Source organism: Schistocerca piceifrons, chromosome 8 (genome assembly GCF_021461385.2).
Source record: "Schistocerca piceifrons isolate TAMUIC-IGC-003096 chromosome 8, iqSchPice1.1, whole genome shotgun sequence".
Lineage (NCBI taxonomy): Eukaryota > Metazoa > Arthropoda > Insecta > Orthoptera > Acrididae > Schistocerca > Schistocerca piceifrons.
This window is the reverse complement of record NC_060145.1, coordinates 177,045,878-177,073,654: the sequence shown is the minus strand read 5'-3', so window position 1 is coordinate 177,073,654 and position 27,777 is coordinate 177,045,878. Positions and strand designations below refer to the sequence as shown.

The 27,777-nt window shown below is 38.8% G+C and overlaps 1 pseudogene; it reads right to left on the bottom strand.

Moving 5' to 3' along the window:
- Nucleotides 1–6,139: 6,139 nt before the first annotated feature.
- Nucleotides 6,140–16,368, bottom strand: LOC124712164 (annotated as a pseudogene).
- Nucleotides 16,369–27,777: the final 11,409 nt, after the last annotated feature.

The following is a 27,777-nucleotide window of genomic DNA, read 5'->3' as shown; positions in this document are numbered from 1 at the left end:
ATGGCCAATGTTTGATACTAGCAGGCATCTTTTAGGTGGGAATGTCCTTTACCTGTGTCTTTCAACTGTCGACAGCAATGCCATCATCGTATTTGAATGCAACTCTTGAAACTGTCTTTTATATCCGTCACATCTTCAAACCAGCATTGATGCGTGTAATACAGAAATTTTGTCGTGTCCATAAACAAAATTTTTCTGTTAGTTCTTGGCACTCGATACTGAATATCGCCCACATGCGTACAGTAGATAACAATACTAAACTCTTTCTCTATAGAAGCCCTTTAAAATGTCTAACATCATGATTACATCAGGCTGTACGGGAAAGGGAAACTCCACACTGAATCCTCTCAGATTTAGTGATAAAATGGCCTAGTGAATAGCCTGTCGAAAACTGAACACAGATCAAGCATGAAAACTCGAAGAAGTTGTACTGAACCGTGGAGAAAGAAGAAAAACACTGAACGGACCAAGCTCAAGATGTGCAACATCGAGCGAACTGCAAGAATCGTGGCGTCGTGGTTCTGTGGTCACAGTGTCGCACATCTCGAGCTTGGACATTCACTGTTTCGGTCGTACCTCTTTTTTCACAGTTCAGCACACCTTCTTCCTGTTTTCATGCTCGACCTGTGTTCAGTTTTTGACGGGATATCCACTGGGCCACCTTACTACTAAACATGACGGGGTTGCAATTGGGAGTTGCCCTTGTGAGCTGTATCATGAGAAGCTCGACATGCTCATGAATCTCAAGAGGCTGACATACAACCAAGGGACTACGTCATTTTTCTCAAAGTGCAAAATTTTCTTGCACACACACACATACACAAACATTGTATCATTATCTATGTAGTAATTAATAGTGAAAACTGGCACAGGTGGAATTATATCACACTAGAAGCAAAAATGTTCCGGAAGACACGGGCTGAGTACGAGCCATCACAAATTAATATTGTCCTAATTAGTAAAAATATACTGGGTGATCAAAAAGTCAGTATAAATTTGAAAACTGAATAAATCACGGAATAATGCAGATAGAGAGGTACAAATTGACACACATGCTTGGAATGACATGGGGTTTTATTAGAACCAAAAGAATACAAAAGTTCAAAAAATGTCCGACAGATGGCCCTTCATCTGATCAGAATAGCAATAATTAGCGTAACAAAGTAAGACAAAACAAAGATGATGTCTCTACAGGAAATACTCAATATGTCCATCATTCCTCAACAATAGCTGTAGTCGAGGAATAATGTTGTGAACAGCACTGTAAAGCATGTACGGAGTTATGGTGAGGCATTGGCGTCGGATGTTGTCTTTCAGCATCCCTAGAGATGTCGGTCGATCACGATACACTTGCGACTTCAGGTAACCCCAAAGCCAATAATCGCACGGACTGAGGTCCGGGGACCTGGGAGGCCAAGCATGTCGAAAGTGGAGGCTGAGCACACGATCACCAAACGACGCGCGCAAGAGATCTTTCACGCGTCTAGCAATATGCGGTGGAGCGCCATCCTACATAAACATCGTACGTTTCAGCAGGTGTTTATCAGCTAGGCTGGAGACGATGGGATTCTATAACGTATCGGCGTACATCACCCGTCACGGTAGCAGTTACAAAACCAGAATCAAGTATTTCCTCGAAGAAAAAAGGCCCGATAACGGTAGATGTGGTAAATCCAACCCTTACCGTGACTTTCTCGTCGTGCAATGGAGTTTCCACGACAGTTCTAGGATTTTCGGTAGCCCAAATTCTGCAGTTGTGGGTGTTGACAGACCCTCGGAGCGTGAAATGAGCTTTGTCGGTCCACAAAAAGTTACGCAACCAGTCGTCATCTTCCGCCATCTCTTGAAATGCCCACACCCCTAATTCCCTCCGCTTCACTAAATCGCCAGGTAGCAGTTCATGATGCCGATGGATTTTGTACGGATAGAGTCGAAGGGTACGCCTAAGTGCCAACCAAACAGTAGTGTATGGAATGCCGGTGCGACGTGCGACTGCACTTCCCCGTGCATAGACGAACCCGCTAGTCTCCATTTCTTCCTGAACTGTCTCAGCAGCATTACGCCTTGTGCTCGGTCGGCCACTACGAGGTCTATCGTCTAAACAACCCGTGGCTTCGAACTTCGAAATCATTCTCGCCACAGCTGCATTTGTCAACGGACTTTTACCCGTTCGAATCCCGTTCTTATGGCGTTAGGGTCCTAACGCTGAACTAGCACATTCCTCATTCTGGTAATACAACTTCACTAAAAGCGCCTTTTCAGGTAACGTCAACATGATGCGACTGCTGCCGCCTCTGATTCTCTCTCTCATTACAGACCTTTTATACACGATTGTCATGCGCAGTCACTGACGTTTTGCTGTCCAGCGCCATCTGTCTGACATTTTTTGAACTTTTGTTTTTTTTGGTTCTAATAAAACCCCATGTCATTCCAAGCATGTGTGTCAATTTTTACCACACTATCTACATTATTCTGTGGTTTATTAAGTTTTCAAATTTATACTGACTTTTTGATCACGCGGTATTTGTATTGTAAACTTTTTGGCAGAGGACAACTTGCCGAGCAGCACTTCAAAAATACACCATTTGATTAAAGGTAACCAAACAAGCGTATGTAATGTGGAACTGACCGTTAGAAATCACGAAAAGTGGAGCAGCCTTTATAAAAGGGGGCGGGAAGTATTGTATTGTCAGTAGGGAAGCAGAGTCAGTGAGAAGAGTTCAGTGAGGTCGAATGTGCGTAGTCATTAGATGTTACCTGAGTGATAAATCCATCAGGGGTATCTCATCTCTTCTGAAGCTGCCCAGTCGACTGTTGGTGATTTGATTTGTGAAGTGTAAGAACGGAGGAACAACCACAGCTAAACCCAGGACAGGCAGACCTCACGTATTGACGGACAGCTGCAGTCTAACTTTGCGGAGGTTGTTTGTAAGAAATAGCATCATCGGCAGTAATCGCTACTGAGTTCCAAAAGTGCTACCAGAAGTCCATCCAGCACATTGAACATCAGTAGGGAAATGAAATGAATTGATCGTGCGGCGCTGTTGGCAGGGAGGCCCCATCTGGGGAAGTTCTGCCGCTGGGTTGCAGTCTTATTTCAGGTGAGGCCACATTGGGCGACTTGCGTGTCGGTGATAATGGAACGATGAGGAGGAAATCACAACACCGAATCCGCGAGTGGAGAAAATCTCCAAGCCTGCGGGGAATCGATCCCGGGCCCGCTGCATCTTAGGCAAACACGTTACCACCCCGCTAAGCAGGTGGACATCTGTATGGGGTTAAGAAGAATGAGGTACAATGCTCGAGCAGCTCATCGTAAGCCACAAGTTTCTGTAGTTACTGCTAAGCGATGCTGTAAGTGGTGTACCGCTGGTTGGATGATGACTGGAAACGAGTTATCTGGAGCGATGAATAACGCTGTACCCTGTAGCAAACGAATGGAACGGATTGGCTTTGGCGAACGTCTGAAGAACGCTACTCGTCATCACTAGCCGTGCGAACAGTGAAGTAGTGGGGAGGTGATGTTATGGTATAGTGGAATTTGTTCGTGATTTGGTGTGGTCTCCTTACTGCACTTAAAAAAACTTAAATTTCGGGAGGGGGTTAACTTTGGAGAAAAGAGAACCACTTGCATGAATACTAAAAACTCAGATGGAAACCCAGTTCTAAGCAAAGAAGAGAAAGTAGAAAGGTGGAAGGAGTATATAGAGGGTCTATTACCGAGCTATCAGTTTACTAAGCCACAGCTGCAAAATACTAACGCAAATTCTTTACAGACGAATGGAAAAACTGATAGAAGCCGACCTCGGGGAAGATCAGTTTGGATTCCGTAGAAATGTTGGAACACGTGAGTCAATACTGACCCTACGACTTATCTTCGAAGAAAGATTCAGGAAAGGCTAACCTACGTTTCTAGCAGTTGTAGACTTAGAGAATGCTTTTGACAATGTTGACTAGAATACTCTCTTTCAAATTCTGAAGGTGACAGGGGTAAAATACAGGAGGCGAAAGGCTATTTACAATTTGTACAGAAACCAGATGGCAGTTATAAGAGTCGAGGGGCACGAATGGGAAGCAGAGGTTGGGAAGGGAGTGAGACAGGTTTGTAGCCTCTCCCCGATGTTATTCAATCCGTATATTGAGCAAGCAGTAAAGGATACAAAAGAAAAATTTGGAGTAGGTATTAAAATCCAGGGAGAAGAAATAAAAACTTTGAACCAGAGACATGGAGATGGAAAACGAGCCCCTGACAGACTGCCAGGCGCACCAGACCGAAAATGGAACACCTAGAAGTGGTACTGGTGGGCGCGGACCGCAGTGGGAACATCCAGAGCTGCAGCGGACGAAAAACGGAGCGGCAACGCTCCAACAGGTCGTGGTGAGCGGGCGTGGACCGCAGGGGGAACGCTTGGTACCCCAGACCGTAGATGAAACCCCCAGGAGCGGGTTTGGTGGGCGCGGACCGCAGAGGGAACACCTAGAACCGCATCGGACGGAAAACGGAGCAGTAGCGCTCCAGCAGGTCGCAGGGAATGGGCGCGGACCACAGAGGAAGCGCCTACAGCCGTTGGTGGAGGGGGAAGGCCATAGGCATAAATACTGGACCAGGTCCACTCGAGGAGCAGTCTCAGGTCGCACCTGATGAAGGTCACGAGCTACGTGACCGAAATATCGTGCAAGTACGACGCTGATATCCGGCAGAACACCCGACAACCCAAGATGTCAAAAACTTTGAGGTTCGCCGATGACATTGTAATTCTGTCAGACAGCAAAGGACCTGGTAGAGCAGTTGAACGGAATGGACAGTGTCTTGAAAGGAGGATATAAGATGAACATCAACAAAAGCAAAACGAGGATAATGGAATGTAGTCGAATTAAATCGGGTGATGCTAAGGGAATTAGATTAGGAAATGAGACGCTTAAAGTAGTAAATGAGTTTTCCTATTTGGGGAGCAAAATAACTGATGATGATCGAAGTAGAGAGGATATAAAATGTAGACTGGCAATGGCAAGGAAGTCGTTTCTGAAGAAGAGAAATTTGTTAACATCGAGTATAGATTTAAGTGTTAGGAAGTCGTTTCTGAAAGTATTTGTATGGAGTGTGGCCATGTATGGAAATGAAACGTGGACGATTAATAGTTTAGACAAGAAGAGAATAGAAGCTTTCGAAATGTGGTACTACAGAAGAATGCTGAAGATTAGATGGGTAGATCACACAACTAATGAGGATGTATTGAATAGAATTGGAGAGAAGAGAAATTTGTGGCACAACTTGACTAGAAGAAGGGATCGGATGGTAGGGCATAGTCTGAAGCATCAAGGTGTAATGTCTCTTGCAGCGGTCTCTCCGCGATATTTTCAGAAATTTTATAAATTATATAACTCAAACATATCTCGAAATATCTCTTTCTATCTTACCGATTCCTAAACTTTAATATACGATGATTGTCAATGCAAAGTAGTTTCAAGCCCTATTATTTCTTGGAGCGTCCATTTACTCCATGGAGTAGCTTCTCTGCTATCTGTTTTCTCTTACGAAAAGAATGAGGAATGCTTGCCGATTAGCCGTGAAAGAAGGAGGATGTGTATGTATGTATTGTTGAGCTAGTCGCCATCTTGATGAGATTCTGTATGAGAAGGAATTTAATACATGAACTAAACTAAAGTAAGTGTGTTCGCGTATTATTTAACTGATTATTATTGACAGTGTCTGCTTACTACGCTGTGTTGCACGGGATCAGTGGGGACGTCTGATTTACACTGGACGAACCTGCCGTTTTGTATGCTCAATATATCCAGTTACTTCGAATAAATAGGCTAACACGGTCTTACCAGCAGATCTCCGGTCTTCCCCATGTGGTCACCGAAAGTTAATAATTAGTACAAATGTTTTCAGGAGATCGACTGACAATTTTCGTCGCACCGAGACTTCGAAATTGCTTCACTGCCTTATGGAATTCAAGTTAAGCTCAATTTAATCAGGACAGAACAGTATTGAACTGTGTGAATGTGATAAGCCCGCTTTGTGAATGAAAATTCCCTTAACATACGCATGTTTTTATTATCCTGATCAGTGGAGCTAAATCAGGCCGGTGTGAGAGAGGTTTTTAAATTTTTTAAATACAAAAAAAAATTTTTTCACGTTTAATTACATATTTATTAAAGTCTTTCAATTACACCATTCTGCGGAGCAGTTCATTTATTTTGTCCTCCGTATTTCCAAAGTCACCACCTTCAACATAATGATTTGTCTTCTTGCGTAAACCACCAGTTGGTGTATTGAGCTTAAATGGCCAGAGGAAGTTTGAGGCATACTTAAATTTAGGTCCAACAGTGAAGATTTCATGGATCAAGTCTTCAACACAGATTATGGCCATTTTGCCCATTTTCTTCTCATTAGAAGTAATTGGTATTCTCTGCCCATTTATCTTAGCAGATCCTCTCTTGTATATCAACTCACGCACACTCTTCAAGTTTGGTATTCCCCAAGTCACATATGGTTCACACATACAAAGCATATTTATTGTTGCCTTGTTCAGTTTCAGGAAGATGCCGTTGTTCATCTGTTTCAGCCTGAACAGCTGCAGGACTATTCGCACCTTGGGAGCTACCTGGTTAACACCTTTAATACGAATGACAAAGGCCAAACGTTGTAAGACGTATGCTTTGCCAGCGATGGGCGAGGCATGACAGAATCTCTGACCAGGGAGTAGTTTATCGTTAGTTGTTGCTTGTCGCTAGTCTGCGCTTGTCTGCGCGAGTCGACAGTAGTAGTCTGGAGTAGTCTGCGGGAGTCGGCATGCGTCGGCTGTGTGCTCTGCTGGCGACTCTGGTCAAGACTCTGGTGGATGAGTATTGTTGTAGAAGGTAAAGAAGCAGCCTTGCGCATATTTAATAATGTATTTTAATTGTAATTTAATTTGTTCAAAAAATGCCCCAATAATAATTTTTATAATATAAAGTATTTTAAAGAAAAGCATTCATTTCAATTTAAAGAATTTTTCCAATGCATTATCATTGCTTCCAAGAATTAAAAAAAAAAAAAAAGAAAATATACGCCAGCATTGCACGAAGCTGTGTCGAAAAATGACTAATTAAGAGCAGATATAATTGCAGTTTTATTGAGGTAAGAATTTTTGCTTTTTTTATTCAGAATACAGGGCCGAAGGTCAGCGCTGCTGTCCTCATAAAATTCATCAGGTTACAAAACTTTTTTATTATTTTGATGTATAGGAATTTTTCTGTTTCGAACTTGACATTAAATGAGAAAAGAATTTTGTGGTAACATTAAATGTGAATGCATTTCTGCACACAGACAATAAATGGGAGCCAATTTTGTTCAGAGGTTACAATATTAAAAAAAATCATTTAATTATTTTTTGGGGAGGTTACATTTGGCTCCATTTTCATTTAACATATTTTGTGGGGAGGTTACACTTGGCGACATCCGGCCAGGATCGTATTTCTTTGTGAATTTTCTGATAAGTAGTCATAAATCTGCTCTTATTTACTTAAATGTAGTTTGCACCTGGCGCAACGCATTTACAAATTTGTCATTTTTGCTTTCACAGATCATCGGCAATTTTTTGCTCTTTCTTGTATTTGTGTTTGTTGCATTTTGCATTGTCCTTGTTTCATTTGTGCTTAATTTTGTTTTGTGAAAAATGCCGCGAAAAACTGTTAACAGTACATCGCGATGTGTAATGAGTGCAATAACCGACTCGAATAATTTGACCGATGGTACTTGCGACACGCAGTGTAACAATGACAGTCCCCCATTTACAATCAGTGCGTACTGATCACCGGTAATGATTTTAATGCTAATGATGAGCAAATAAATTCAATTGTGTCCTCTGTTAATTTAACGACAATGGATGACGCGGCACGTTCTGTTACAATGAACGCTGCTCAGTTTGACACACCCGGTTTGCAAAACTTACGTAACGAACAGACAAATTTTTCTAACGAAAATGAACAGTGTAATCAGAATACGTCATTTATTTAATTCCGGTGTAGTGAATAACAGTGCACATCCAAGTGGCGAAGTTTTTCAAGAATCAGAGAATGACCAACTGGTTACACAAAACGCGACAAAAGCAGATACACCATCACACAGCACCGAGAATAGAGTAGGTAATACTGCCTTGGATCAATTAATAGCATTATTTCTACAGTACAAGAAAGAACAAGAAGACCTTCTCAAACAGCAAATTATTGAAAACAATAAAAAACAAGACTACAATTACAAACGACTCAATGAATCGAACAAACAAATTCATGAAAGTCTCAAACAGCGGAATGAAATACTAGATAATCAGTTCAAACGACCTACTGAATCGCGCAAACAATTTAATGAAAGTTTCAAACAGTCAAATGAAAAACACGACAACCTTAATGAACAGAATAAACAAGTTAGTGAACAGATTACAGCCGTTACGGTGCAACGTGATGATACTAAAGAACAATTACGTGACGAAACTAAGGTTTGTGCGAGTAACAGTAGTGAAGAAACTACATCTGTTGCACAAGAATTAAATAATACGCATGCAGCCACAACAGAATCAGTTAGAGATGAAATTAGTGCAGTCGCTGAACAATGTCCTAAAAACGCAACACAGTTACGCGACGAGTTTAATTTAAAGTCACCAGAACTTTCACACACTGTGGATACGGAAGTCGATAAGAAATGTGAACAGCAGAACAGCCAAATTGACGAACGTATTAAAGTAACAGAAATGAAAATTGTTTCACTCACTAATACGTCACAGCATACGCCACGTTGCGAGTATTTGTCACACTCACACAGCCAGTAATTTACAGAGACTACGTGACTTAGAATACGAAGCGACACAGACAAACAGATTCTTATGCAATCGTGAACCTGTTCACACATTCAGTGAAGAGAACGTTGATTATAAGCAATTTGTATCTGTAAAAAAATCTAAGGTATTTGAAAATGACAGAACAGGTACACGCTTTGAACCCTATACGACAATTTATTTTTGTACTTTCATCAGCATTGCCTGTAATGCAGAAATTAGAATTAGCTTGGATACAGCAATTTGCTTCTGAATTTTTACCGCCATTGCCTGTAACGCAAAAGCTAAAATTTATTTGCAGCGCGTAATTGACCTCAGGGGATTCATTATGCTTTAATGAATATGTGCCGTAGCGTGCACAGGGCCTCGAGCCGTAGTAGTGCTGTTTCATCTTTAGTTTTCTGCACTGCTGACTTCTCTTCTACTATCCTTTATATCTATTAAAACAGCTCTTCAACTATTGTTCTATCTAGGATTAAGAAATGAGTAAAGAAAACCCGATAAGACAAGTTTTACCGAAAGCGACAATTTTTCATTAGACGCTCCAGAAATGACAACCACGAGAACTTTAATACAGATAAAATTGTAATCATCAGTATGTATAGCATTTTCAGCAATCGTCAAAATTTTCAGCAGTCGCAAACACATTTTAGTAACAATAGAGGTTTTTCACCGCAACAGCATGCAAGCCAGCCGGTTAGCATACCTAACCAACAATGCAATGCACAAGGTCAACTAAGCTTTAACGTTTCGCCGCGTACACGTATAACATCAGCTCCAACAAATAGTAACGCACAGCAACAAGGGAATCAGTACGTACAGAAAACACACTATTTCAATTCCTATCGCAATGCGCCGTATAGAAATGACTATCATGACAGACGTAAAAATAATGAGCACAATTTTCAGCGTACATTTAATAACAGTCGATCTCATCAGCAGCAAGAACATCAGCAACAACATATTATCATGAATGAACCAGACAGTAGGTATCATCCAGAACGTAATACGTCAGGAAGAAATAACAGAACAGTACAAATAGTGGAAATGCCACAGCATCCTCCTGAAAATAATAATACGTCAGATAGAATTTGACTAGATACAGTACAGGTTGCATATTCCAGTAACGCAAGCAATATTTTTGACACGCAGAATCTTGTTCACGAGGATGTTATTTGAAACATGCTTTGTTGAATGCACCACTTTTATCGCACCCAGATCTTACCACTATACTTTCTATTGCCACCGACAGTTCGAACACCGCTTTAGACGTACATATTTTTCAGGAAATTGAAGAAGATGGTTGTACAGTAATTAAAAACATCACTTTTGCAAGTCGCATTCTGTCACCTGCTGAACGAAATTATTCTGTTACAGAACTTGAAACATTATGTGTTGTGTGGGCTTTTACCAGATTTAGGCATTTTCTTTATGGAAGACATACCACCGTTTACACAGATCATAGAGCGATACAATTTTTACTTTCGGCTAAATTTACACACGACAGATTAAGTAGATGGAAACTTTATTTACAGGAATTTAATTTTACAATTGTTCACATTCCCGGCACACAAAATATTGTAGCAGACGCAGTATCCCGTTCTCTCAGCAACAATCAGCAAGACATCGCAACCAACTTCTGCAAAGCAAATTTCAGCGTCATGTACATTCAACAAGTTGCATTTGAAAATTTCATTTCGTCGTCATTACAAGACATAGTACAAGAGCAGAGTAAAGACAACGTGTGGAAAGAAATTAAACACTTTTGGCAAGATAGGAATGATGTTACCATTAGAAACCATTACACTGTACGCAACGACATTCTGTTTCGCCGCTCTCATCCTGACAGCAACAATTGGTTATTATGCATTCCTGACGAACTTGTTAACAAATTAATCTGGTATACTCATTTAAGTTACGCACATTACGGAGCCAGAAAATGTTTTCTTATACTGAGACAGAACTGTTATTTTACAACATGGAGAAACGTATACGACGAGTTTTAGCGTCATGTAAAATCTGCCAGAAAGCTAAATCAGACACGACTTCACATGTTCCTCCATTACATCCCATTGTACCTGTTAAATTGAGACATATGGCCGCTGTAGACATTTTTGGTCCGATTCCCAGAACTAATAGAGGTTTTTGCTACATCTTTGTCGCTGTTGAACTTACTTCAAAATTTGTTACCTTCACTCCGTTACGCAAAGCTACTGCTAAAACTGTTTCGAAAGCATTTGTAAAACATTTTCTATTTCATGTAGGGCGTGTGTTGAAAGTAATTTCAGACAATGGAGCACAGTTTCGATCTGCTATATGGACACGTATGTTACGAGCTAAAAACATTTCTCCGGTCTATATATCCAGGTACCATGCTTCTTCGAACCCTTGTGAACGATTAATGAAAGAAATTGGTAAACTGTGTAGAATATACTGCCATAAAAAACATATTGATTGCGACACACACATACTCTCATTCCAAGATGTAATTCATTCCATACCAAATGAATCTACTATGCTATCTCCGTCTGTTATACTGAAAAATGTTGAACCACCTAACAAAATTAAAGAATTAGTAACATTTCCTACATCTCGTCGACTACGACACCATGAAATAATTGACATTGCGCTGCACAACATCAAACGTGCCGCAGAGCGCCGGAGAAGACAGCAAAAACAGGTTTGTATACGCCGTGACTTTCACATTGGACAGAAGATATTAGTACGTACACACTATTTATCCAATAGAGGAAAAGGTAGGTGCAGTAAATTTGAACTACTATACGCAGGTCCATATCGGATTCGCAGCATTCCTCACCCCAATGTAGTACATGTCGAAACTTTGAGAACCAGGAAAACCAAAGGGAACCACCACATATCCAACATCAAACCTTTTATTGAATGAACATACTTTATGATTTATCACACTGTAATGCCATTTCCTAATTTTTTATGACAACTTATGCAATTATATCCACATGAACACTTACTGATGATTGTCGTATTTTTCTTGGCAAGTTCCCGGCGAGGTAAGGTTAGGAGGTCGCTTTTCTTGTCGTTACACATCAGACCGTGCGTATTTTTCCAGATGAACTTCCACATTTTATGACCACTTATGCAATTATGTTTATGTGACTACTTACTGATGATGATCGTATTTTTTTCTTGGCAAGTGCCTGGCAAGGTAAGGTTAGCAGGTCGCTTTTCTTGTCGTTACACATCAGACCATGCACATTTTTCCAGATAAACTTACGTATCTTATGAATAATTCTGCAATTTTATCTAGTGACATATTAATTTTATTAAATTCTCTCACCATTAAAGTCTTCAATTCTCGCCTCTATTAGCTACACAACATACAAGCTGAACACAAAGAAGGTCACATTTCTTGTCATCATATATCAGACCGTGCATATTTTCCATTTTTTATGTATGTATGCTTGTTTTCCTGTTTTGTTTGTATGCACTATGAAATAGTTAAGATATAACAAGCACCAGTTGACTTTAACATTTTTGTTTCATGATATCTCAACATCGTGACAATTTTACATTTTTTTGCTGCTACATTATGATACACTGTGTACATTTTTGCTTCTGAACACTGTCGATGTTTTTAACATATTACGTTTTCTGTCATGCTATGCTGTATGCTCAATCATGTTACTATAAACCAGTTTTTATTTAATGGGTATATGAATTAAATGCAAGACATCAATCTTTGTTCATCATTTTCAGAAAGAAATAACGTGTAAACGAAATAAATTAAACAGAAATGGGAATTTCACCTTCGGAATGAACGAAAGAAGCTGCAATACGTCGTGACGAAGAGTAAATGGATCAGAATTAACAAGTATTAACAAGAATATACTATACACATCGTAGAATAGCAGTCTTAACTAATTTTTTCTTTTAGAATATGAGGCGATTTAGCATGCTGTCAGACAGAACTACAGATCTTAGTTTTAGTGGTGAAATATGCTAGAAATAAGGAATAGTTGTATAATGAATAATGAAGTGACTTTTTTGCAGATGATAATGAATGGTGATGAATAATGATGAAAAATATGCTACTATGGATAATGAAGTTTTTCTTTACAGGTGATGATAATAATGGAGTTATGATAATATGGAAAATGAAGTTTTTTCTATGCAGATGATGATGAAGTTTATATATTTACTGTTAGTTAAGAGATGCAGTGTAGTTATTTACGTATTTGTTGCAGTTCGTTTTGACAGTATGTCTTATATCGCATGGTATGATGACTGAAGGTTTTGGAAAGGACAGCTAGAGAACATATATATTTTTTATACACATTTCCCTACCTGTTAATTCGAAGTTCACTACTTTTCAGCATAATATGCGTTTCTTCTTTCTGTTTAATAATCCATTTTGTATATTTTGCAGGAGAAATTATTGATGAAATTAATGTGCTATAAGCAGTTGTTCATTAAAGCTATGTCATTTATGAATGTGATCACATATACTCTACTTCTTTCATAACCTTGCTACAGCTGACTCATGACGAATGACGTTACACATCTTCATTTGCAGCAATAACTCAAAAGCAAATATTGTTATTCCCCAGTAATTAATTATCGATCCTAAAGCAATGCATTGCTAGCAAAAAGAAAAAGTTCTGAGTAATACTGATCAGCTATGAATAGTATGTCACTTCAATAATGACTTCTGAATAATACTGAATGATGCTTTGTAATAATGCATAAATAGTATGTACATAATTTCTGTAAATAATATTTTTGTTATACTCTATAAATGCTATGCCAATAATTAACTCATTTTGGATGATCACTTCTGAATACTGCATAAAAAAATGCTTTGTAGCTGGCCAATGAATGCCACTGCTTATTGTAATAAGATGACCTATGATGCCAATGATTACTATAATTAGATTAATTATGTATAAATGCTATGCCAATAATTAACTCATTTTTGAATGATGACTTCTGAATAATGCACAAAAAAATGCTTTATAGCTGGCCAATGAATGCCACTGATTACTGTAATAAGATGACCTATTATGCCAATGATTACTATAATTAGATTAATTATGTATAAATGCTATGCCAATAATTAACTCATTTTGAATGATCACTTCTGAATAATGCATAAATAAATGCTTTGTAGCTGGCCAATGAATGCCGCTGATTCCTGTAATAAGATGACCCATGATGCCAATGATTACTATAATTAAGTGAATTATGTTAATACTATGCCATTCATTAGCTCCTGTTTTGAATGATGACTTCTGATGGTTTGTAACTGGCCAATGAGTGCCAATAATTACTATATTTAGATAATTTATGAACATTATTCTGTAATACTACATACATGGCACAGAAATGTTCAGTAACTGGGCGATGAGTGCCACCAATTACTCAAATCAGTTGTTAGACTAGTGTAATTCTCAATGAAGACTACTATGTGACTTAATGTCCTTCACCTTCTGACTTCATTACCAGAAATTACTGCAATATCCGTTTGTCCTGTCTATTCTCATGATCATGGAGCACTATATTTGGTTTTTGCACTAATTCTACGTTGGTGTACTTTACAAGAACATGGTGTTGACACGACATGCTGTCCAGCACCTTGAGCGATGGAGATGTTATTATGGTCCCACTGTTTGGTGTACCTAGTGTACTACCAAAATGATAGCATGGAATATTATTACGACATTTCAGTGTCTTGGCTACACTGATTAATACTTCGAGGAAAAGAACTTCAGATTGTCTCACTTGGTGTTGTGCTTCTATAAAAAGATATGGACTTTCAGTGCAGCTGCGTGCAACCTAAAGTGCTACAACCATGACGCAATCCTTCCCATTCCTTTCCTAATTCTTGTAAAATGATAAAGACATATACAGTGCGTGTGAACTTTATGCCATTTGTACTCATTACGTATAAATTTTGTGATTCCCAGATATGTTCTGTACTACAGTGCGTGTGCACTTTCGTCATTTTGTTAACATGATTTGTATTCATTGCATATACATTTTTTGTGATTTGCTGGTATGTTCTGAACTACAGTGCGTGTGCACTTTTGTCATTTGTCAATATGACTTGTACTCATTATGTTTATTTGTTGTAAAAATGCTAGAGAATTTTACAGTGCGTGTGCACTTTATGCCATTTCTTAATATGATTTGTACTCATTACGTATACATTTTGTGATTTCCTGATATGTTCCGTACTACAGTGCGTGTGCACTATATTTTACTTCATGTTCTGCAGTTATATATATGTAAATAATCTGTGATTGTAAACTAAGTTAATTAAGAAAAATTTGTTTCTCATGGCAAGTCCAATTGACTCACCATCACTGCCAAATTTTTGCCCCCCCCCCCCCCCCCCCCCCAGTGGAGGGTTATGTAAGACGTATGCTTTGCCGGCGATGGGCGAGGCATGACAGAATCTCTGACCAGAGAGTAGTTTATCGTTAGTTGTTGCTTGTCGCTAGTCTGCACTTGTCTGCGCGAGTCGACAGTAGTAGTCTGGAGTAGTCTACGGGAGTTGGCATGCGTCGGCTGTGTGCTCTGCTCGCGACTCTGGTCAGGGCTCTGGTGGATGAGTATTGTTGTAGAAGGTAAAGAAGCAGCCTTGCCCATATTTAATAATGTATGTTAATTCTAATTTAATTTGTTCAGAAAAATGTGCCCCAATAATAATTTTTATAATATAAAGTAACTCTTTTAAAGATAAGTATTCATTTCAATTTCCAATGCATTATCATTGCTTCCAAGAATAAAAAAAAAATATACGCCAGCATTGCACGAAGCTGTGTCGAAAAATGACTAATTAAGAGCAGATATAATTGCAGTTTTATTGAGGTAAGAATTTTTGCTTTTTTTTCATAATACAGGGCCGAAGGTCAGCGCCGCTGTCCTTATAAATTCATCAGGTTACAAAAGTTTTTTATTATTTTGGTGTTTAGGAAATTTTCTATTTCGAACTTGACATTATATGAGAAAAGAATTTTGTGGTAACATTAAATGTGAATGCATTTCTGCACACAAACTATAAATCGGAGCCAATTTTGTTCAGAGGTTACAATATTAAGAAAAATTCATTTAATTATTATTTTTTGGGCAGGCTACAGTTGGCTCACATTATTCAATTATTATATTTTGTAGGGAGGTTACACTTGGCTCCTTTTTCATTAATATTTAACATTTTTCGTGTGGAGAGGTTACAACGTGCTTCCCCAGGGACATAATAGTTCCCACAGTTTCTTGCTTGCCGAGCGAAACGAACTTCATCTCGCAATTTCCTGTGGTACTCCAGAACGTATTTATCAGCTCTTTTGAGAATCTCTTTCCTCTTCTTGTACTTAAATGCCTTTTGCTTAAGAGTTGCTTTCAACTCAGCAACTTTGGATGCATCACTGCGTTTATGCCTTTTTAGCACTGATTCAGGCACTGCAGGTAACTTCTTGGACGCTGCATCACTCTATTTCTCTGGTGTTTCTACTTTTTCTGCCTTTTCAGAGGTTTTTGCTTCTGGCTTCTCAGTTTTCTGAGTGTCAGCCATGATTGTAGAAGGAATAATAGGGCTAGAAACTACTTTGCATTGATAATCATCGTATATTAAAGTTTAGGAATCGGTAAGATAAGAAGAGATAGTTCGAGATATGTACTGAGTTATATAATTTATAAAATTTGTGAACATATCGCGGAGAGACCGCTGCAAGAGACATTACATCGCCCCTCGCAGCGGGCAAAATTGATATGTATCCACTTTGAGAGCTAACTATTGGCTTAGGTAACTCGTTAGAATTTGTGGAACATATGTTCCTATAAATTTTAAGATGTTAGTAAGATATTTTTATTACAAGAATTGAAAGAGATTTGGTATAGGTGACACCGATCTTCGTTACCTAGATACCTAGTTGTTGCTTTCACGTGTACTGGGGCATACCCGCATCCCACGTACACAACCAGGGAAGATGGACTTACATAGTTGTTAATCAGGTCTACCTATTCAGGAACTGGCCTTCACAGGGAAATCCCGGAAAACCTGGAGGCTTACACCCCAACTAGATATCATAGATGACAGGATAGACAGAATAATTTAGAAATTTGAAAGATATTCTAGAATTCATAGGAAAGATAAAATCTGCCTCATAGCCAAAAAAAAAAAAATCTTTACACATGCAAATTTTTACAATCTTCTGAAAAATTTTCTTCATCGATGTCTTGTTGAACTGTGGTGAAACTGATCGAACAGGAACATGGGATATGGCACGGAGGACAGGCGTCGCATTGGCGTACCGGACAGGAGACGTAACGGATTTGAGAGACCAGAAGGAACCTCAGTAACAGGTACTCAGGATTGTGGCATGAAACAATCGAAATTCGTCTAAGGAATGGTCAACTATTAAAGATTCCTGGAAGAGAAGGGTTAGTCGAATGTCTCCAGATTCATTTTGAACTCAAATATGGACCTGAGCCATCCAGTCTTCCATCTGAGGAATGGGAAAATCCATTCGTCTTATACTTTCCACACCTAGGTGTCTTAATCGATACTGTAGTTGCACAATATCACAACTCCAGATCGGAAAACAATTTTGAAAACATGGATAATTTCATCCATCTTGAGTAAGTCGAAAGGTTCTAATCCTGGTTTTAATTTTTTTTTGTGTGTGTGTTTCGTTGGCTTTTCCAGGTGGAAGTAGATCTGAGTCTTTCCTAATCTGCTTTCAAGTACGAATGTGGATATCATGTCAGAATATTAAAAACTTTATTATTTGAGACAATTTACAAAAAAAATTATATATTATTCATACATGATTACAATGAAATTTTACTGAAAGAGAACGTTTAATTAAGTCTTGCTGCATGACCTCTCCAGCTGAAATTAATCTTTGTTAGTAGTGATTGACGATCAAATTTTTCTCTTTTATACTCCGATTGCCGCATTTTCTCATGAACATATATGAATGCAATATAACAATAAACAAATCCAACTGGAAAATGACACATTATTATAAATTCAATGAAGAACTTTCTTATTAAGTCTAATTTTATAAACACACACTAAGCTAATTAATTAAATTCTCTTAAATAGAATTTAGCTCACGCCAAAAACAACCAGCGAGTCTTTATGCCTGTGGACAGTTGCAATCGATTCTAATTTTCTAATGCAGTTCATTTGTTCTCCTGTGAACTGTCAGTTTACAAACACTAACTTCACAGGCAAGCGCCGTATTCGATCATATAGTTTCAGTAAACTTATTATCACTGGAGATTAACACTCCCTGAATGTATATTATTTCACACGCACAAGCTTCTTTGGTGATCATCGCGTTGACAGATAATCCTTAAGTCTTCACAGCAGCAATAGCTACAGTTCCACTTACTTTTCTTAATATTCCTATACTATCGACAGAAGCAATCGCTTACTGTTCATTAAACTATCACAGATGCTTGGCATGCTGTCATTTAATCTATCACAGTAGCTGAGGCATACTGTCCTTCACACTTCAATATATTTTTTTTCAACACCCAAATGCTTCATACAGACTTTTCATTTAATTTGACACACTTGCCTTAAAAGTACCTCTTTAGGTCTGCATGAGGAAAAATCCTTTTATTCTTCCAGAATCCGGATAAGCTAATAAATACGCACCAGGATTCGGTATATCAACTATTATATATGGACCTGTATAAATTAGGTTCCATTTTCTGATGGTCTTCTTCAACCTTGATGTGTCTTCTCAAAAGAATTTTCTGTCCAATATTGAAAGTCTGAATCCGTTTAATGTTTCTATCATGGATTTCCTTTCGCTGTCTTGCTTTCTCCGTAATATTAATAAGAGCATTGCGAATTTTTTCTTCCCATGACATTTTGGTGTCCTCGAGTTTAGGCAAGTTATCTACCCAAAAGGTTCTTTCGTTATCTCTGAACATTAGTTCATTTGGGGTAAAGTTTGTAGAACTATGTGGTAAATTATTATAAATCTGCTCAAACTCGGTCAAATAGTTTATCCAGGTAGTTTGTTTATCATGACAGTACGTTCTCATGAATCTGTTTACTTCTCGGAAAACCCGTTCAATTAAATTCCCTTGTGGATGGTAGCAAGATTTAAATATCTTGTTTTATTCCTAGTTGTGATACTAATTTTCTCCATAAATCTCCAGTAAATATCTTCGCATTGTCAAAGATTATAGATTTTGGAATCCCTGCATGAGGAATGTAGTCATTTACAAACTTTACTGCGGCAGCTCTTGCAGTTGCTGATTTTATAGGATATAGTTTAACATATTTTGTAAACACATCACAGAATCCAATAATGTACTTCACACCACCTCTGGCTCTAGGAAGTGGCCCACAAATATCACATGATATAAGTGATCTTGGTGCTTCAGATATTATTGAGTGAAGCGCAATTTTATTTCCCTTGTTGTCCGGCTTAGCCTTTTGACAGAGAACACATTTCTGTATGACTTTGTGCACTTTTCGCCTTATATTTGGGAAGTAACAATAATATCTAATCTTATTAGCACACTTTACAACACCAACATGACCCCAGGTCAAATGTGTAAACCAAATTAATCGTTGAAACTTCCTGGCAGATTAAAACTGTGTGCCCGACCGAGACTCGAACTCGGGACCTTTGGCTTTGCCTTTGCCTTTGCCTTAATCGTTCTTCATCTTCTTCGGGTATGCAGACACACCACTTTGGATTCTCAGCCTTCCCAGATTTAAAAAATAAAATATTATTCAGAAGCCGGTAGTGTTCCAAATTGACCGTAGGATTTTTTTGATTGAATTGTCGTATTATAGCATTCCATCGCCGATCCTCCTCCTGAAGCTGAGCCATTGTCTTACATAAATGAATATAATATAACTTGTAATTATTTTCTTGAAGAAGAAGCACCGGAAATTCTGCCTTATTATTTACATCCATTTCAGGTGTTATTCCTTCTGGAGATCTTGACAACGCGTCAGCTATAATATTTTCTTTTCCGGCTACATGAATAATTTGAAACTGATATTTTTGCAGCGCCAGCGTCCACCTTGACAAGCGAGGATGCAGCAACTTACAGGTTTGTAAAAAGGCTAGTGACTGGTGGTCACAATAAACGGCTATCATTGAGCCATATACATAATAATTAAACCTTTTCAAAGACCAAGTAAAGCTTCCAATTCCGTAGTTGTATATGCTCTTTCACAGGTGGATAAAACTCTGCTAGCAAATGCAATTGGACAAAAGGTTTTTACACCATCGATGTACCTAATTTGAAATAAACAAGATCCTAATCCCACATCTGATGAATCAGTGGCTAAACAGAATCCGACATTCATATCAGGGTGGTATAATAACGGAGCATTTATCAGTTGATCCTTAGTTTCACAAAAAGCCTTTTCACAATCATTAGACCATTGCCATGGTACATCTTTCCTCAGGAGCCGGTTTAGTGCTTCAGAGTTCATTGCTTGAGTTTTAATAAATCGACGAAAAAATGAAGCCAAGCCTATAAAGCCTTTCAGTTGTCTTCTGTTTCTTGGAGTTGGAAAATTTTTTATCGCACTAATCTTCGCTTCTGTTGGAAGAATGCCTTTTGCATTAATCATATGTCCTAAGAATTTAATTCTCTGTCGAGAAAATTGGGATTTTTTTAGATTTGCAGTTATACCTGTTTGTTTGAACACAGCAAAAATCCTCATAATAAGTTGTACATGTTCCTCCCAAGTTTTAGAGGCAATTAATAGATCGTCCACAAAAATTGTTATTCGACTACGTAGTTCTGGTCCAAGGGCGTAGTCCAACGCAGAAATAAAAACTCCAGAGCTGATATTGAGACCAAACGGAACGACCTTGAACTGATAGCTTCTCCCTCCATGTATAAAAGCAGTATATTTTCTTGAGTCCTTGTCTAACTGGACTTGCCAGAACGAACTTCTCAAATCAATACTGGTTAAATAGGACATATCTTGAAATTTCTGTATTAACTCATCGATGTTCTCCGGATGTGTGCGCACAGGTACTTTAATTTTGTTCATTTCCCTTCATCTAATAACAATCGAACTTTTCCTCCTGGCTTTGATACAACAAGCAACGGAGAACAATATGGGCTGTTCGGCGATTGAATAAGATTCCAGTTTAACATTTTTTGTATCTCTTCCTGAACTGGTTGTTTTAATCGCCAGGGAATGGGATAGTGTGTGCGGCAAAATGTCTTATGGGACTTAATCTGTAATGTACAAACATATCCTCTAATAATTCCGGTCTTTTCATCGAAAACTGACTCATATTCTGTTAATATATTGAATAGTTGTTCCCTCTGACTATCCGTTAGGCAATCTGACTCAGCAATTTTCTGTTCGACTGTTTGTCTGAAATCCTCTACTTGAATTGACTTGATCGGTAGTCGGTACATATTATAATTTTCAGCACAAATCAACTGAACAGCAGCACCACGGAAATATCGCTCATACACTGCCCCTTTCTCAGTAAGATCAGTGTAACAAATTGATCTTCGATTTTAAAATGCACCTTTCCTTCTACCAAGTCCAACTTGCAATTGCAGGCTTGCAAAGATCCAATGCCAAGAATACAATAACAACTTTTCCACTACAAGAAATGTGCATTGTTTAGCTACATTTCCCAATTCTATCTCTATAAGCTTTTGTATCTTGACGTTCCGGGATTTTGCCCCCACTGCACCTATAACTCGGCAATTTTGTACTGGTAGAAAAGGGATTTTCTTAATTTTACTAATTCTGCGAAACAAAGTTCCGGATACTACGTCTGTAGATGAAGCTGTGTCCAATACAACATTGGTTAAAATTCCTCCCACTTCTGTGATGATCTCAGACACAGGAACCCTTTTACCTTCGACTACACAGGCCGCTAAGTCTCTCGTTAATTCATCTGTCATTAATTCGCCCTTATTATATCTCAACATTGCCACGGAATTAATTTCGTTTAAAACGGGTTTGCCCCTTTTGTATTCCCCGGACGACTTTACGAAGCATAAAGCGGCCCCCTTCAGTTTAAATGTCGATTATTATTTCCTCTTGAATCATCTACTTCTGTTATGATTGGTTGTGTTATTTGCTTCAAATCGAGGGTCAGAATTTCTGTACGCATTATTAGTTTGAAAACTGCTGGTTCTGATAATCTCTTGCATTTCCAAACATTGGGTTTTATCTGCGACCTGTTCGATTGTCTCTGAATCTGCCCGTCACAGCACTGATATTGAAATTTCCATTTCCGTTGCAATTGTTTCCATTGAATCTCTGACTATTCCTAGTATAATAATTATTAAATCCGTTTCCGTTCCGGTTTGCGTTTGGCGCCTCAATCGCTCTTCTCTGTATAACCGGTTGTCTTGGCCGATGTTCATCTTCCTCGATCATATCTATAGTGTCATGAAAGAGTCAAGGTCATGTTCATTAATATACAGCATTTTATTTCTGATGCTGGCCGGAAGTCGAGATTTTAATATGCCAATCACGTCTTGTAGAGGCATAGGCTTATCCCAATACCGCGATTTGTTTATATATTTCTCAAAGTATTTCTTTAAAGACCCACGTGAAAAGGAAAAAGGTTCTGGGTATAATACCTCCTGCCCTAAACATTCTTGTACTCCTTCGGACCAGTATTTGGATAAAAATGCTCGTTCAAAATCCTCATGTGTGTCCCAAGTTGATATATCAGATGCCCATATAGCTCCTGACCCCTGAATATAGCCGGTCACGAAGCTAACCTTTTGCCACACTCCAATTTTTTGGCAATACTCCCCTAAAACTAGACGTCTTGCTTGGGCCTCACTGTGCGATCCGCTTAACCAAACACGCCTTGCTTGGGCATCAACGAGCGTGGCCCCCTGCAGCAGCCCAACTTCTCAATGCCCTCACTCGAGAACCTGGTTTGTTTCGTCGAATAGTAGACGTAAGTTGGGTGAAGAGGGGGCCATTGCTGGATAAGGGAGTGGCTGTTGGTTGGGATATCCACTCGGTCAGCTGCTCCAGACCCACACTGTGTGAGATCCGCTTAACCAAACACTCATACATTACCGGATGAGCATTTTTCTTGTCTGGGTTGTAGATCTGGAATTGACGTTGTTTCAGCAATTTCTCCTCAGTATTGCTGCCTCATAGTGTCGTGAACATTTTTCTTGTCTGGGTTGTAGATCTGGAATTGACGTTGTTTCAGCATTTTCTCCTCAGTATTGCTTTTACAATTACAGTCATTATGACTAGCCTCATACACTACGGTATGAGCATTTTACTTGTCTGGGTTGTAGATTTGGAATTAACGTTGTTTCAGCATTTTCTCCTCAGTATTGCTGCCTCATAGTGTTGTGATATCGGATAGCTGTCCTGACCGTATGTTCAATATTGTCTGAACAAATACTTTGCCTTTCCAAACTTAACTGCGAGAATTTTCCCGCGAGAATGTTTACCTTATGATCAACTTCGTCTTGTCTCTCCTGTATGTTATTTATGGATTTATCCAAATTTTGGATGTCCTTCGGAATCTTGTCTTGTGATTGTCTCAAATGCTGCATATCTGCTGACATCTCATTTACTTGTTGCATTAATTCATCTTGAACTTCAACTAATACCGAAATTACCGCCATAGAACATTGCATCTGTTCTTGTGCTTGAACTATCTGTGGGATTGACTCGACCTGCTATTTAATAGTATCAAGCTTAGTAGCAACATACTCGGTTAGCTCTAGGCGTAACTTCTTCGCATTTTCATTACAATGCTGAATGACTTGCTCAATTTGAGCAGCTAATTTTAATTCTATCTTTTCAGTCTGAATTTTCAATTCTTCCGCAGTTTTATTTAATTTATCATCAAGTTTTTGAAAACTCTCTATTAATTTATTATTTAATTCCGCTTGATTAGCTTCTAATTGGTCATTCAACTTTGTTTGATTAGCTAGTAATTGCTCCTGGACTTTCACTTGATTGGCTGCTAATTGTTCATTCATTTCCCTTTTAGTCTATTTGCTCTTTAGTTAAGTCTGTTACATTTTTGGCTAACAGTGTTAACTGCTGCATGATTACAGTCAATGGGTTTATTTCGTCCTGCTCAGATGACATCGAAACATTTAAGCTTTGTTGCGGGGCCTGATTAATGCTGCCGCTAGGCACTACTTCAGTTAAGCTAGCGTCTAATGTTTCACTAACTCAGAAGCAGCTGAGGGCTGTTGTGATTCGATCTGCTGTTGCACTGCCATTTTCTAAGCCGCCCTAGTAAGAACCATTAATACACAGAACAACAAATATATAAAGTCACTCGCATCTGAGTTAATGTCACTGACCTAAACTTTGCATAATACTCACTTATAATAAACACTTCCTATCTAAAGTTCAACGCAACAGTCACTCCATCAATCTGATTCAAACCGACAGACATTTAAATAGTTATTCTAAATTTCTATCTACAAACATTTAATTGTATATTGTCTGGCCTGAACGACGTTCTCGTAGGTTGTGGCGAAATTGTGACTTCTGGAACAGGCCTCGTCTTCTTTTCTCTCGTGCACATGCAACATAAAATTCACACAATGTTTAAGTAATGCTAAAAAATGTTGTCCTGTCACAGTGAAGCCAAATTTAATATTTTTTTGTATTCAAAAAATTTGAAAACCTCTCTCACACCGGCCTGATTTAGCTCCACTGATCAGGATAGTAAAAACACGCGTATGTTAAGGGAATTTTCATTCACAAAGCAGGCTTATCACATTCACACAGTTCAATACTGTTCTATCCTGATTAAATTGAGCTTAACTTAAATTCCATAAGGCAGTGAAGCAATTTCGAAGTCACGGTGCGACGAAAATTTTCAGTCGATCTCCTGAAAACATTTGTACTAATTATTAACTTTCGGTGATCACATGGGGAAGACCGGAGATCTGCTGGTAAGACCGTGTTAGCCTATTTATTCGAAGTAACTGGATATTTTGAGCATACAAAACGGCAGGTTCGTCCGGTGTAAATCAGACGTTCCCCACTGATCCCGTGCAACACAGCGTAGTAAGCAGACACTGTCAATAATAATCAGTTAAATAATACGCGAACACACTTACTTTAGTTTAGTTCATGTATTAAATTCCTTCTCATACAGAATCTCATCAAGATGGCGACTAGCTCAACAATACATACATATACATCCTCCTCCTTTCACGGCTAATCGGCAAGCATTCCTCATTCCTTTCATAAGAGAAAACAGATAGCAGAGAAGCTATTCCATGGAGTAAATGGTCGCTCCAAGGAATAATAGGGCTTGAAACTACTTGCTTTGATAATCATCGTATATTAAAGTTTAGGAATCGGTAAGATAAGAAGAGATATTTCGAGATATGTACTAAGTTATATAATTCATAAAATTTCTGAAAATATCGCGGAGAGACCGCTGCAAGAGACATTACAAAGAGATCACCAATTTGGTATTGGAGGGCAGCGTGGAGGGTAAAAATCGTACAGGGAGAGAAAGAGATGAATACACTAAACAGATTCAGAGGGATGTAGGTTGCAGTAGGTACTGGGAGATGAAGCTTGGACAGGGTAGAGTAGCATGGAGAGCTGCATCAAACCAGTCTCTGGACTGAAGGCCACAACAACAACATGAACACATTGATCATTGTGTACTGTGTACAGTAGAGGAACAGTCAGGTGACGAATGTTGTTTGTATGAGCATGACAGTGCTTCCTGTCCTAAAGTAGCATCCGTGAGGTAACTGCTTGTGTACAATAACATTCGTGAAATGGGCCTGCACGAAGTCCCAACCTGAAGCCAGTGGAACACCTTTGGGAAGAGTTGGAACGTCTGCTTTGCTTCAGATCCAGCGTCTAACGTAACTACCTTCTCTAGTCACAGGTCTTGAGGGAGAATGGGCTGTCATTCTTCCACAGACATCCAGTGTCCCCAGCAGAGTAGAAGCTGTCAAAAAGGGAAGGCTGGACGCACTGCATACTAAGAACTATTATCACTCATAGCTTAAAGAGCTCTGAGCACTTGTTCAGTAGAAGAGATTTGTTTCACAGTATCGAAGATGAACAAGTGCATACAGTTCTTAAGGTATACGTTTTGGAGTCCACATTTACTAGCCTGATTTTTTTTCTTTTGTTTCATACTTCCACCTCTGAGAGCTTGCTACCGTAACATCTTAGCAACAACAGTACAATGCGCGGCGGCAGAGAGTGGGCAAACAAAATCCACGTTGCCGAACTGCGTTGCTGCGGACAAGTCAGGCTCGTTTGCCTTGTTTTACACGTTCAAATCTGTGAGGGGAATAATAAATATTAAAATCAATTTCGATAAATCGTAATGAGAGAAAATATTAATTCACGTCTTGACGACGTTGCGTGACGTCGGGAGGCGAGAACAGCTGACACAGCTTTGTGAAGACGTGAAGTACAATTTTTCTCAAAATGACAATTGTCTAACGATAAGATCATTGAAACTGCTTGCAATAATAACCATTTATTGCGGTTTGCACTGCATTTTAAGTAAAATTTTAATGCACAACAGAATGAACTTCAAGCACAAACCGAAATCATTATATTTGCTTGACAAATCCTACTACTCAATAGAACTTTTAAAAATGTGTAAAGTGTGTGTTTGTGGATGTGATTGACTATAGTTAAGTGTAATGGCTGCTTGCAGAAAAGTATTAATTGTAAAAAAGACTAATGTAAAACACTATTGTAGAAATTGTCAGTAAGTTTTCATACTTTTGGCTGTTAACGGTATGGGTGTAAACTAACACTCTAGATTTTACAGTGAGAGACCGCATTTGTAATCCATTGAACAAGCAAACAGTTAACCATCATCTGCGAATAACTGCAGGGAATGCTAACCGATAACATTGAAAACCACCGCTATCTCGGCAAGTAACAGTTACTGTGATGTTAGGGCCTTATCCAGTTCGTGCTTTGAAAATGACAGGTTTACGTGTGGGAATATCGGATTTAAGACTAGTTTATCCACCTGCATTCTCGCGTAGCATAATATAGGAGAAACTTAACGTCTCCTTGGGCAATATTTTGAACGCTGTAGTCTGCAAAACTAAAAGAATACAGAGTCGTAATGAAAAAGGTTATGAAATTCTCTTTATTATGTATGTAACTGATATGTTGACAAACACATTTTTAAATCACGAGTCTTTAAAACTAAGAAATATTTTGTTCCAAAGTCTGTATCACAATACCATCGTCACTTCTATTTGAGTCTGTTTCTGAACAATCTGACTGCAAATTTACGATCATAGGATCAAGGCTTATATCCATCATCACTTCCCTTTTCAGCATGCCGCACGGACAGTGCGCACGCTGCAGGTGAGATATTGTCTGTTGTCTCATTGTCTCTTGTCTCATGCACAAGCGATTCACTGTGTGTTATCTCGAATGTTTTGCTTTTTTTCTCCCACATGGCCTTAAAACCTTTGCCCACATTAGTTCCATGGGGCTACATTGACAGTGACACAGGAGTAAACGCAAAACTGTGTGACCCCATTCATGTGCGAGGAAGTCAAGTTTGTACGTTCTGTCACGTGATTTGTACAAATTAATGAGCTGCAGTAGATCGGCACGTGTCTCGTTGATACGGTGCTTAAAATTTGTATTTTTAAGCCGGACAGAAAATCCGCTTTTATGGTGTTTGCACTTGATGTTTTCTCTATACCAGTTGAGTTATAATTGGCAACGACCGACTTCGAAGCAAGGTATGACAAGAAGTGTGAATCACGTCACGAAAATGAGAGCGCTCATTTTCGAACGATAGTCACTGCTGTTTTTTCTTACACGTAAATACAAGTTTATTCTCAGAAACAAAACCAGAAGAAGAGCCAGCATGCAGAATAATTATCCGAGAATCTCTTACTATGAGAACTTTAAAACTGCCAGCACCATCACTCATTTTCCAGCAGATCATCTTCGAATGATTCTTATTGACCCACGTTTCATCAAGGTAAT